Source organism: Cervus elaphus, chromosome 27, assembly GCF_910594005.1.
Source record: "Cervus elaphus chromosome 27, mCerEla1.1, whole genome shotgun sequence".
Classification (NCBI taxonomy): Eukaryota; Metazoa; Chordata; class Mammalia; order Artiodactyla; family Cervidae; genus Cervus; species Cervus elaphus.
This window is the reverse complement of record NC_057841.1, coordinates 56,925,228-56,937,647: the sequence shown is the minus strand read 5'-3', so window position 1 is coordinate 56,937,647 and position 12,420 is coordinate 56,925,228. Positions and strand designations below refer to the sequence as shown.

Below are 12,420 nucleotides of genomic sequence, written 5' to 3'. Positions count from 1 at the left end.
ATTTGTTTTTCTCTGTCTGACTTATCTAGACAAGTTCTCTTGCCCTTGGACTAGTTACAGCAGTTTTAGAATCCTGGAGTTCACCATGTGATACTTCTGCATTCGTTTAAGCACCAGTCAAGAGGTTTTGAGTCCAGCCACTTACTGGCTGGAGACCACTGAGTCTCCACTAACAACCCCTGAGACAGGTGGTCTGGCAACTTGTGTGCCCAGATCTCACAGCACTGGGTCTAAATTAGGTATATCCTCTTTTTCTTCCCCTAATACCCATTTTACTCAAACTCAGGCCCTATGACCTAGAAGTGAGACAGTCCATAATTTAGAAGATACAACCTGTGCATTTTAAAAAAATAATATTACCCTCATTTTCTCAGGAAAGCAGATTTTCTGAAAAGAATCTGTGTTGTATAGATTAGAAAATACACAGATGTTTCTCCACTCATTCTGCATCGTCTCTGCTTCAGATCTTTGGGGGATACATACATGTGTGAGAGAAAGTTTCTGAGCCCACAGGCCTTGAGCTTTGGGAGGACAGTAATATGAGTGTGTGCATAACCAACTATCATGCAGGGTGGAATGATCAAGTAACCAGAAAGAGATGTATTAATCTGTCTTTTGTTACCCGAACATTATTGACCAGAGATGTTTCCGTATTCACTTACGTAAATCGCTGGCCACGGGTGTTCGTTTCTGCAGAAATCCCCTGGTCGATAATGCGTTAAGTGACCTGAGAAGTGATTCAGGAGAAGGGCAGGCCTTGGCCAGCCTTCAGGATGGCCAGGGAAAGCTTCCTGGAGAAGGTGTCATTGAGCGCAGAGTAGAGTCAGTATTGGGTTTCAACAGAGTCAGGCTTGACGGGGCATTACAGAGCCATAGAATAAACAGGATCCAAAAAAATACGCGGAAAATCGAGGGTCCTCTGCGCCCAAATGGAAGGAGGGAAAGGGCGCGATGGTGCGGCGCGCTAGGCAGGCTGCCGTTGGTGGGAGCCCCCCTCGGAGCGCGGCAGCTCAACAACTGGCTCGCATCTTTCACGGGGGAGCCCACAGGAAGAGAGTTTTCACGTGTATTTTTTACATCCAAATTAAATCAACTCATGGAATTTTCCACCCTTAGGAATTAAAGTAGCAGCTCATGAAGTAACTCAGTTATGTCATTCATACCAAAACAGAAAACACCGAGCAACTTGGCACCGTTTAAAAGCCAAGCCTAGGCCTTGGCCATTTTATTATTTTTTTCAAAACCTGTGGCTGTTGTGTTATTTTAACTTTTATTGGGGCTGCAAGCTTTTTTTTTTTCCAAAATCAAAAGTATCTTCATTGCTTAGAAAACAGAAGTGTAAAATGGATTTGAAATAAGAAGAGGGTTTCGGCAAAGCAGCTTTAGGAGTGAAAACTGGGGGTGGGGGGGAGGGGAGGAAGAAGCTTTAACGTTGAATTTCTGAAATGCAAGGATTCCACCAAATTGGTTGACATTCACAGTTGTGCATAATGGTAGCTTCCTCTAGATCCATAAATCAACTCAGAACTATCAAGTTGAGTTTAACCAAAAGCTCTGTCCAATATTAGTTAAATGAGATCTTTTGCATTGTCCTGATACAATAGCCACATTCATTTTCAAGCACTTAATTGGATGTATTGTGAAAAACCACAGTGTTGAATTTCCACATTTTAATTTCACATCTGCCTGCTCCCCGGCTTCTGCGCAGGGACGGGTCTGGTTTGGAGCTGCAAGTGTGTGAAAGTTACTGGAGAACGGTCGTCTCTGGGTAATGTTTCTATAAGCCGCCCAAAAATTATCCCCCTGTAGTCTAGATGGGGAACAGCTGGTTTTTGTTTAAAAAGCTGTTTTGCGAAATGTCTGAATCTTGAGGTGTAGAACTGAGGTCACCAGTAAAAGCAGGTGCTCAGAGACAAGTGAGAAGGACTCTGGGGCCGGCTGGCCCTGTAATCTTCTGCAGGGTGTTTCCTATTAGAGGAAAAAGTGTTGAAGTTGGCTCCTTTATTTAGGACGCAAACTGATAAAGTAATCGCATTAGCGAGGCTGTTAGAAATTGAGCATCTTTGAACATAGCCAGTGCTCGAGTGTGAATAACTAGCTCCCTCTGAAATGGCTGTTTCCCTCCCAAGCCTTCAAATACAAAGGTCCAAGGCTTTAACTTACGTTAGGTGTTATAAGCCCTGAATTTCCTCTTTAAATATACCCGCAGTAAAAAGAACCATCATTCCAAATAAACAGCCCCAGAACTGAGTCTGTCCTCCGAGTTCACAGAGGCGAATCTCAGGAAAAGGCAGGAAAGGAACCCGAATTGGCGGGCCCGGGAGGGGGCGGCTTTGAAAAAGGCCAAGTGCAGAACATGTGGAACCACTAAAGTCCAGTACACGTCAGATATCCACCAGCCTGAAGATGAAAGGAAACGACCTCTTCCCCTGGGAGCTGGTGGTTATTAGCAGCTGTTTATCCAGTCGGGGATAGAGATTAACATTGTAATTTTTTTTTCTTTTTTTTAAAGAACTAGAAGAAAATTTGTTTGGGAAGTTGGCTCCTCATATCAAGTCACTGTGCATTGCCAAAAAAAACTTCCTTTCTCAGACTCAAGTACTGAGGTTGAGCAATGTTATGATTCTCTGAGAAACTCAGGATTACCAAAAAGCCCATCTCCATAAAATAGGAGCAGAGGAGGACAGAGAAACCAGTGGACGTCTGCCCCTGACACATTCCCTTGAACTCTGCCCCGTGAAGCTGGCTGTTGAGTCTGGTACCTGTTCTCAGCCTGCCTCCACGTGGGGGTCTTCTCCCACCCCCTGCCCCACTGCCCCCCTCCCATCCCCCAAATTAATCTTTGCCACTCTGAGTCCTGTGCAGATGGATTTTGCACATGCCTGCTGCTTGTAAATACCTTTTCATGGCATATTGGGGGAACTCTGCAGAGCTTTATTCTCAAAAAAAAAAAGAGCTGGATATTGGTATTTTTCTTCCCTGATTTAATGCTACTCTTAATGTCATTTTCTTTTATTAAATCCTTTCTTTTGCTTTTGATCTTATTTATAGCAGAGCCACTGGTCATATGGAAACTATTATTGTATAGCTGGGAGATGAAAGACTTCATTGCAGTTAAATAAGAGTGAATCATTTGGGCCAATAATACACACATACAGTGAGGTACCATTTGTATCCAGAATGCCCTATGTTGTTCACTTTGTAACAGAGCCACTGAGGTTTATAAAGGGCTTTACCAAAGTCTGCTTTTTTTCCAAAATATGTCATCTGACAGTATGGAAACAGGTTGATATGCAATCCTTAGGTACTTCATATACATATATATATATATATATATATATATATAGGCATATACATATATATATATATATAGGCATATACATATATATATATATAGACACTTTTTGTAAAAATAGGAACTTTCATTTAAAGTTGAGATGTTAATTAATATTAAATGTCAGGGTTTTTTTTTTTTTTTAAAGACTATATTTAGATAATCTGTATCAAAATTCTACCCATCTTTCGAACCCTGTCTACGATACCGTTTTCTTCTTGAAGTTGTCTCTGGTTTCTCCATCTGATATGATCTCATCCATCCTTTAAAACCCTACATGACCTTATACTCCATTATGACATTCATCTTATTTTGCCTTATACAGTATTTTTTATATTAATCCACCGTTAAGATGTAAGAGGCTATGAAGTAATAGACACATCTATCTTTTATTATTTTTTCCTGCAGTGGCTTGCATATATATATAATAGCCATTCCTAAGGCCTTTTGAATTAAATGAAATGTTTATTTTTTTACAGAAAACGGCTAAACCTATATTCAACAGTACCAAAAGCTTTTAGATTTCAGAGTCTTACAGGGTATATGCCATTGGTGTCATCCCTGACCATTTAGGAAGTGCAGAACTGCACCCTGTGATATTACAGTCCTATACAAGGACCCAGTGCTTGCCCTTGGGGTGCTCACATTTCAGAAGAGGCATAGGCTTTGTGAATAGCAGCCAAACAACATCCCTGATGCGTAAGCCCTGCCCTACTAGACAATGGCCTAGAGTGATGTCCATCATTAACAGTTAGGGGAGAGCCCTCTCCAGATCCAACAAGATGTTGAGAGTCCCAGAGACCCAGGCAGACTAGGAGGAATGAGAGTAAGGGGGTCTGTGGGACAAATAGAAGTGGGTCCTGGAGGGGAAACCAGCCCTTCTGTCCCAGGGGACAGAAGACGGAAGGCTTAGCTCAGGCCTTGGGGATGTGGGCGTGAAGGCAGCAAGCAGGTAACTGAAGATGGAGAAGCAGTTTAAGAACAGGAGGGAACCAGCGTGTTCCTTTGGTGTCCAGGTGAAGGACCCAGAAGCATAAGGCATTGATAAGCTATCTTAGACTTCATCCACAGGACAGTGAAAAGCCATGCTAGGATCTTGATATGCAAGGGCTCAAGGGCAGAGGGTACAGCATTTACAAGCTGAGTATTTCAGAAGGGATGGGGAAGAAATGTTTTATTAGACAAGCTTCTTTACACTTGCATTGCTTTTCCAAATATGTTACGATCAGCAGGTGTTACTTGCATAATAAGAAAAGAGTTTTAAACATAAAGGCCTGATTCTTTCCCCGTAGAGATCATTACAGAGTATTGAGTAGACCTCCCTGTGCTGTACAGTAGATTCTTATTACTTATATGTATAGTAGTGTGTATATATCAGTCCCAGTCCTCCAGTTTATCCCCCTTTCCCCTTGGTAACCATGTTCGTTTTCTACATCTGTGACTCTACAAAAAAGTGGGTAAATGTATATGGGTAACTGATTCACTTTGCTATGTAACAGAAACTAACACAGCTTTATAAATCAACTAAACTCCAATAAACATTAATTTATTTTTTTTTTTTTTAATGAAAGCCTGTTAGTAAAGGATAAATCCCTAGTAGTAGGCTTCTTGGGCTAGCTATGGAGCACTCTGTGTGCCAGGCAGGCTGACACAGGTGTGTGTATTCTGCAGGGACCAGAAATCCCAGGACGTATCAAGCATCCAGTTGTCTTCTCCTTCACTCTGGCAAAAGAAGCTGCTTATAAGTCACTGCACATTTGCACCATCACCTCTGTGCTACATGAGCTTAGTTCACTCGGCTTGGATTAACTTTAGTTCCCTCCATCCTGCTTACTCACTGCTCCCCAGGGCCAGGAAGGGACAGAATGGACTCTGCTAACCACCCCCCCACGGTCCCCGCCTGATGGGCTGCCTCCAGTCCCAGTTTCCGGTGTAGGAAAGTGATGTCAAGTATTGGGGGCAGAGGGTGGGGATACAGAGGAGAGAAATGAAACAGCTTTAATAGATGAAACTTATGAGTTAAGGGGAAAAAAAAAAAAGATGAACTGAAATCACATAGCTGCCATTTGCATTTCTCAAACTCGATCACAGAATCATTTATTTTTAACCATTTTGGTGGACATCATGAGAGTTTCAGCCCGGCTGACCCCGTGACAGGTTAACACTGCCAAGGTCAGGGTCATTTAAATCATGCTCGAATCCTCTCGAATGTTATTTTATCATCTGGGGAATAAGCATTAAATTCATTTCCAAGAATTGCCCAGTAAGAAATTACCTTCCATTTTCAGATAAAGCATAGTTGAAGCTGTGAGATTTCTGGGGAGGGGAAAAAATTTTTTTTTTTTTTTAAGAAAATTAGGTTTTCTCCCAGTGAACATTTTAAGAATTGAAATCCAAACTAAAGAACTGAATCCAGATCTGACTTGAGTGAAAAGTCCTCTCAGTGTGTAATCACATGAATTTTAAAAAATGGTCTGATAATTTTTTAAAACTGAGGAATATGGAAATTATATTCGTGGTTGAAGGGTCTCCCAGACACCACAGCTTTTTCTCACACGAAAGAGCTGGTTTGCAGAGCCTGCTCTCATTTTCTGCAGAATTCAGTGCCTCTGATACTATTTCTCAATATCTACCACTGCTATTTCATGAACTTCCGAGTTCCCATCTGTGAGCTATTAAAGTTTGCAAGACCACTTCCCACCTCGGTAAAAGATGCCCCTTTTGGACTCAGTGGTATTTTTTGCACATTTGAGAAAATGTTTGCTTTCCTCTGTTATGACACAGATCTGGCAAGATAATTGAAACTGAAATCTAGCACTCTCTGACTGTCATGTATAATTGATATTTCATGAGGAGATTACAGTTCAGACACCAAAACTGTTTTCTCTGTCAATGGGTGTCTAATTACAGTAAAAAGCCCATCAACATTTTTTTTTTAATGATTATGGCAAAACAAGAGAAAGTTAAAAGAGAGAAAAGTAAAAGTTACCAGGACTTTTTTTCTGGGCCCATTCTCTTGTTGTTATTTTCTTTCTTTCTAAAAAAACACCTCTGTCAGAAGGAAATTTTTGAACACGATGCCATTAATTACAGACTTTCATTTTGAGATACCAAAATGTTTCTAACAGCATTTCTGGTTTTGTGTCACTATCTCTGGATCTAAAAACTGATGACAAGTTTCCTAAAGTTCCCATCCTACACTCTTTTAGAAGGATTATGGTAGAGGAGAAGGGACTGCGGTCTGAAAGCCTGTTTGAAGCAGTTATCTCTGGAGATAACATTAACAAGGATTGAATAACTGCCAAATGAAATTTAATACATTTTCCCATCCATGCAATAGGCCTCTTAAATACAACAGAATAATTACTTTCACAATACTCCCTGGAAACAAAGAGAGCAGAAACACTGAATGCCTTTTTTGTTTGTGATGTCTGTTGTGAGCGTGAGGATCAGGAGAAGGATGTTTACCAGGGCACTCCACGTACCCCCGCATAAAAACAGCATTGCCAGCAGCCACCTCATTTGAAGTTGCATATCTTTTAAATCTGTTTATGTTGGAGGAGTTGTGGCAGCTATTAAATTTTGTAATTTAGTTAGACATCTTGGCCTTGGCTTGAGTTTGGTGGACTGTGATGGTTTTTCCCCTCTATGATAAAACTAAAATTATTTTCGTATCTGCATCTACATACACACACACACACACACACACACACACACACACCCTGAGAGAGAGTTGTAAAATGGAAACTTCTGCAGGTAGCCCCATTTGCCCCTTAACTCTGTTCCCCTCCTTTGTACGAGTGCATATGTGAGTGTGTGTATATGTGTGTGTGTTAACTCAAGTCAGTCGTGTCTGACCTTCTGCAACCTTATAGACTGTCGCCCACCAGGCTTCTTTCCATGAGATTCTCCAGGCAAGAATAATGGAGCAGGTTGCTGTTTCCTTCTCCAGGGGATCTTCCCGACCCAGGGATTGAACCCAGGTCTCCTGCGTTGGCAGGCAGATTCCTTACCACTGGACCTCCGGGCATGCCCAACCAGACTGGGGGAGGGGGACATCTGATCCCAGGCTGGCCTGTTCATGGGATGGTCCACGTCTGCTTCAGAATGGTGAGCCAGGCCCTCAGATGATCTCAGCATTCTGAACTCAGAAATACTAAAACAAAGAGGGAGTTAGGGGCGGGTTCAGAACCTGGAAGGATGTAGTGGAAGCTCCTGTGGAAGAAGAGTACAGGGTGCAGTCCTGAGTGGCCAGAGGCCAGAGAGATAGGTACCAGCAGAAGTGGGCGAGAAGCTGGCATGGCCCCTGGGGAACAAGAGATGGCCTTAGGTCCCAGGAGTTCTCCAGGCCCTAAACTTCAGTCACCAAAAGCTTCCTGTTTGTGGCTGAGTAATATTCCATTGTACATATGTACCACAACTTCTTTATCCATTTCCATTCATCTGTCATTGGACATCTAGGTTGCTTCCATGTCCTGGCTGTTGTAAATAGTGCTCCAATGAACACTGGGGTGCATGCGTCTTTGAGAAGTGTGATTTTTCTCAGGGTATGTGCCCAGTAGTGGGATTGCTGGGTCATATGGTAGTTTTATTCCTAAGGAACAAATTTGAGTCCGTTCTAATGAAGAGGATGAACCTAGACCTTGTTATACAGAGTGAAGCCAGTCAGAAAGTGAAAACCAAATATACTATATTAACAAATACGTACATGGAATCTAGAAAAATAGTACTGCTGAACCTATTTACAGGGAAGAAATGGAGACACAGACATAGAGAACAGTCTCGTGGACCCTGTGGGGGAAGGAGAGGGTAGGACAACTTGAGAAAGTAGCATGGCATGTGCACACTGCCATGTGAAATAGGTAACGAGCGGGGATATAACAGGGAGCCCAGCCAGGTGCTGTGGGATGACCTAGAGGGATGAAGGCGGCCGGGTATGTATATAATGACGACCGATGCGCGTCGATGTGTGGCAGAGACCACCACAGCATCGTAAAACAATTATCCTCTAATAAATGAAATAAAAAAACAAAAAGAAATCTTCCTGTTAAATCTCCTTTTACCTGAGCAAGGTGGAAGGAATTTCTGGTCCTTGTTGCTAAAATCACTGCAGTAAATTGATCATGCCATGAAAATTCCACCAAGGATGGCTGTAAAGCCCCACACGGGCCAGGGCCCACATCTAAGTTATTCGCCACCGTCCCCAGCACCTCGCAGAATGGCCAGCGCCAGCTAGATTAGGATATCTTTGCTGAATTAATAAAGGTACTCTCTGATCAATTAGCAGTTATTGAATAATGTTTATAGTTTAGTTCTGTCTTCTGCGTTTACCATAGATATATCTAAAACCATATTGTATCTGACTGTAAGAAGACTCTATTGTTAAAGACTGCAAAAAAAATTTACTATCAGTATTGATAAAGCTGTTTTCATGGACTGCCTTTTAACTTCATTGCTTATCTAGATGAAAACGTTCTCAAAATAGGACTTTAATGAAATATGGATTTTCTGGGTGCCATCCTTAGAATTGATTTGTAGGTTAAAGAAATCTGCTTTTTTTCTAGCTACATTATTATATATTTGTAAGTGGGCAAATCTTGACTCTCATATATACAGATGGCAGTATTGGTTTTTCCGTCTATTTCTGAGTTACTCTGTTGATGGGTTTGTGCTGGCCATTCACTGTGGTTTTTTTCCTCATCTCTCATGTGACCAGAAATAATGTTTCTGAGGGAGAAGTAAATGGGGTTAGGAAGTGCTGTCTGTGGCCAAGGAAGCAAGCAGAGCAAAGCTAATTCTTCAAATTGGAATATTATTCCATAGACACGGGCGATGGAATGGATCCTGGAGAGTCAAGCTAATTAGATGGATCCATAGATCTAGACCTATCATTGTTGATCCATTTGTTCCTGAAATATACACAGTTTACAAGAGAGACCTTCTAATATCACAGATAATGTTTTCAACTTCCTTTATGAAAAAGAATGTATTATTTCAGGGCTCTAAGGTGATCTTTAGAAAATTAGTTAGGTAACATCCGTGGATAAAAGCCAAAATCTAGTCAGAACCACCACCTTCTCAAACATATTTATAGATCATTTAAGATTTTGCTGTCATTCTGCAGGAGAAAGATTTAAAACCAAATGGATATGAACAACATAGAGACAGAGTGCAAAGAGGATCATAAGTGAAAGTAGCTTGACTTCCCAGGTTTCTTAAACTGTGTAGACTCTTATTTATATGTAGGAGGCAAGTATTTTCAGCTAAAACACCTAACGGCGTCAATAATTATTGTGTACCTTGGTGTACCAACCGTCTTGCATACTACTACTCCTTGCAATAAACCTGAGATTTATCCACTGTCACTTCCAATCTTATTTTCTCCATTTTGGGTTTGAGTAACTTACCCAAGATTATTTAACAAGTAAAGAAACCAGTTACAGTTAGGATCTACATATTTTTAACTCTCATATTGTGTTAATTTTCACTTAGTTATGCTGTCTATCATATTAGTTGAGGCAGAGAAAATAGGTTCTTTTAAAGGTGTGTGGGTTTAAAGGTTCTTTTAAAAACTAAACATGACCTAGAAGGGAAAAAAATTTTTTCAGGATTAATAACTGAATATGTTTTAATTGAAAAGCAATGTCTTAACCTTGAATTGCATCTCACTTGCCCACAAAGAAGGCTTGAGGGTTTTAACAGAATGATGCTAAAATATTAGGAGGGTATGGGAATCTCCGCCATGCTCAGATTGGTGGTTACCTTCAGTGATTCCAACTTAGACTCATTCTTTGTGGAAAGAAATGTAATCCACTGGGAAGGCCAGTAACTATGAATCAGCAGTTGGATAATTATTTAGGTTATACTGATTAACAGTCTTAAAGAGCTACCATTTGATCAGGGCCTGTAAAATTCATGCTTGCAAGTTGACATCTTAGAATGAAAGGATAGTCATTGATTGAATCAGTCTTCTAATTGCACAAATATAAAAATGGAAAAAAGCTATCACTCTTTGGTATGAAAGGGAATGAAAACATACACAAAGAATGAGAAACGGTTGCAGGGAACTGGGTGGGCATGGTCTGCCCGTAAGAGATGAGGCTTCAGTTACAGATGCAAGTCAGGAGAGGCATGGCTAGTGTTAAATATTAGTGAAAAGGGCTGACACTTATTCCATGGATGGAAGTTAAATCCAGGACCAGTGGGTGCAGTGTCCAAGGAGGCCAACTTGTGGTGGAGATGGAGAAGCTGTTTTGGAAGATAATCAGGTTCTTAATGTATCTGAAGCGCCTACATATCAATAGGAACTAACCACCTTCCAGACTGTTCTGGGAAGGGACAGACAGCCCTGGACTCCGGATCTCTCAGCTGCAACATTCATTTAAACTTCCAGGTGCTCCTGAGTCCTTAAATCCTTTGCTCTTCTTGTAGTATTTTAACTTTTTTTTTTTTTAATCATTTTAAAATTACTTTTAAAAAATTATAAAAAACGTGGAGTTGGCTTACAGTGTTGTGTTAATTTCTGCTGTCCACTGTATACATATATATACATTCTTTTCCATATTCCCTTCCATTATGTTTTATCACAGGACATTGAATGTGTTTCCCTGTGCTATACAATAGGACCTTGTTGTTTATCCATTCTCTGTATGATAGTTTTATTCTTGCTGTATTTTGAATCTCAGCAGTTAGTATGATTTATATGGTCCTCCCCCTTCCCCCTGTATTATTATCTTCTGCATTGTTTTGGAGCCTGTAAAGGAGACACTTCATACTAGGCTGTCTTGAGGTAGCACATGCTTCATTTGGTTCTGTGCATTTTATTGTTGCAGTTCAGATTCTTATTGTTGCACTTTGCCAAAATACTCTTTTAGAACACTGGGTAGCAAAAGAGTGAAGATTTTGCTTTGTGGTTTTCTATTTCTGATTGGGAGAAAATGTACACTTTTTGATTTGTAGCAGTATAAATTCATGGAGAGATACTTTTTAGTGTTAGACCCACTGTCCTGCATCAGTGTTCACCTAACAATACACTAACAAATAACTACTTGGAAATGCCAGTGAAACTTTACTCATGTTCCTCTTGGTTTCCAAATGCTCAATGGTCTTACTTGGAGGAGTTCACTATACAAGTCAGCTATTGCTGTCTCAGTGCCATAGGTCCAACACCTCTGGACCCCAGAGTAGGTAGTAGTAGTTAATAAAAAAAAAACTCAGCAGTATTTTTTTTTTTTTTCAGACCAAGTCATCATGCTGTACTCTATAATTTTATTCTTGGAGGCATCGAGAGTGTTTACAATATGGTGTCTGTCGAGGATCAGAATAGTTTAAAAAAAAAAAAAAATGGAAAAATGTCCAAACATCTTTGCGTGGCAATGATGGCATTACTGGTGTGTTTAATAAAACCTTTATTGGTACATTTTCCGGTATGGTGGCATTGGCAGAAACGGTCCCCCTTTGGATTTGGAACTCAGCAGCTGATGAAATACAGTAAACATTAATTTGGAATGGGCTGCCAGTTTTGGAAAGCCAGGTGACATTTTATTATATTTGTACCGAGCAGGGGCTAGGTCCCATACTGCCGTAGCTTCCGCTGTCAGAGGCTTAGCTGGCATTATGGAAAAAAAAAAAACATGGCAGGCCTGAGAATCTTATCCCCTGAAATGAAAGTCGAATGCCAAATTGAAATTCCTGTAGGATTTCCGATAGCAATGGGGGAATTGAGAAGCCCACAATTAAGCATATGGGCATTAAGATAATTGTCAGATCTGTTGGCGGACATGATAGAAGGCAGATGGGTACGAATCAGTACGCTCCACCGCAGCACCCTGGGAGACAATTTGACGTTTTACCTGCCTGAGCTCCTCTGCCATATTTGTCACTGGATGTACAGCACGGCATCTTACTGAGCGTTAAATGTTTGTTTTTTTTTCCGCCGAGGACTGTAGCTGCATGTGTGGTCCTTCAGCGCCCTCTAGTGAAATGCATTGGGGAGTCTTGGTTTTTCAAAGGCTGGTCTCCCTTGCTCGGGTCCTTGCGGCCGCACCTCTGACGCCCGCTCACCGCCGCGGTCCCTCTCGCCCTTG

At 41.1% G+C, this 12,420-nt stretch overlaps 1 protein-coding gene across 27 annotated transcripts in view; it reads left to right on the top strand.

Annotated features, from left to right (window-relative positions):
- TCF4 (transcription factor 4) overlaps nt 1-12,420 on the top strand; it is a 377,984-nt gene that overhangs the window by 354,273 nt on the left and 11,291 nt on the right. The window lies entirely within an intron of this gene.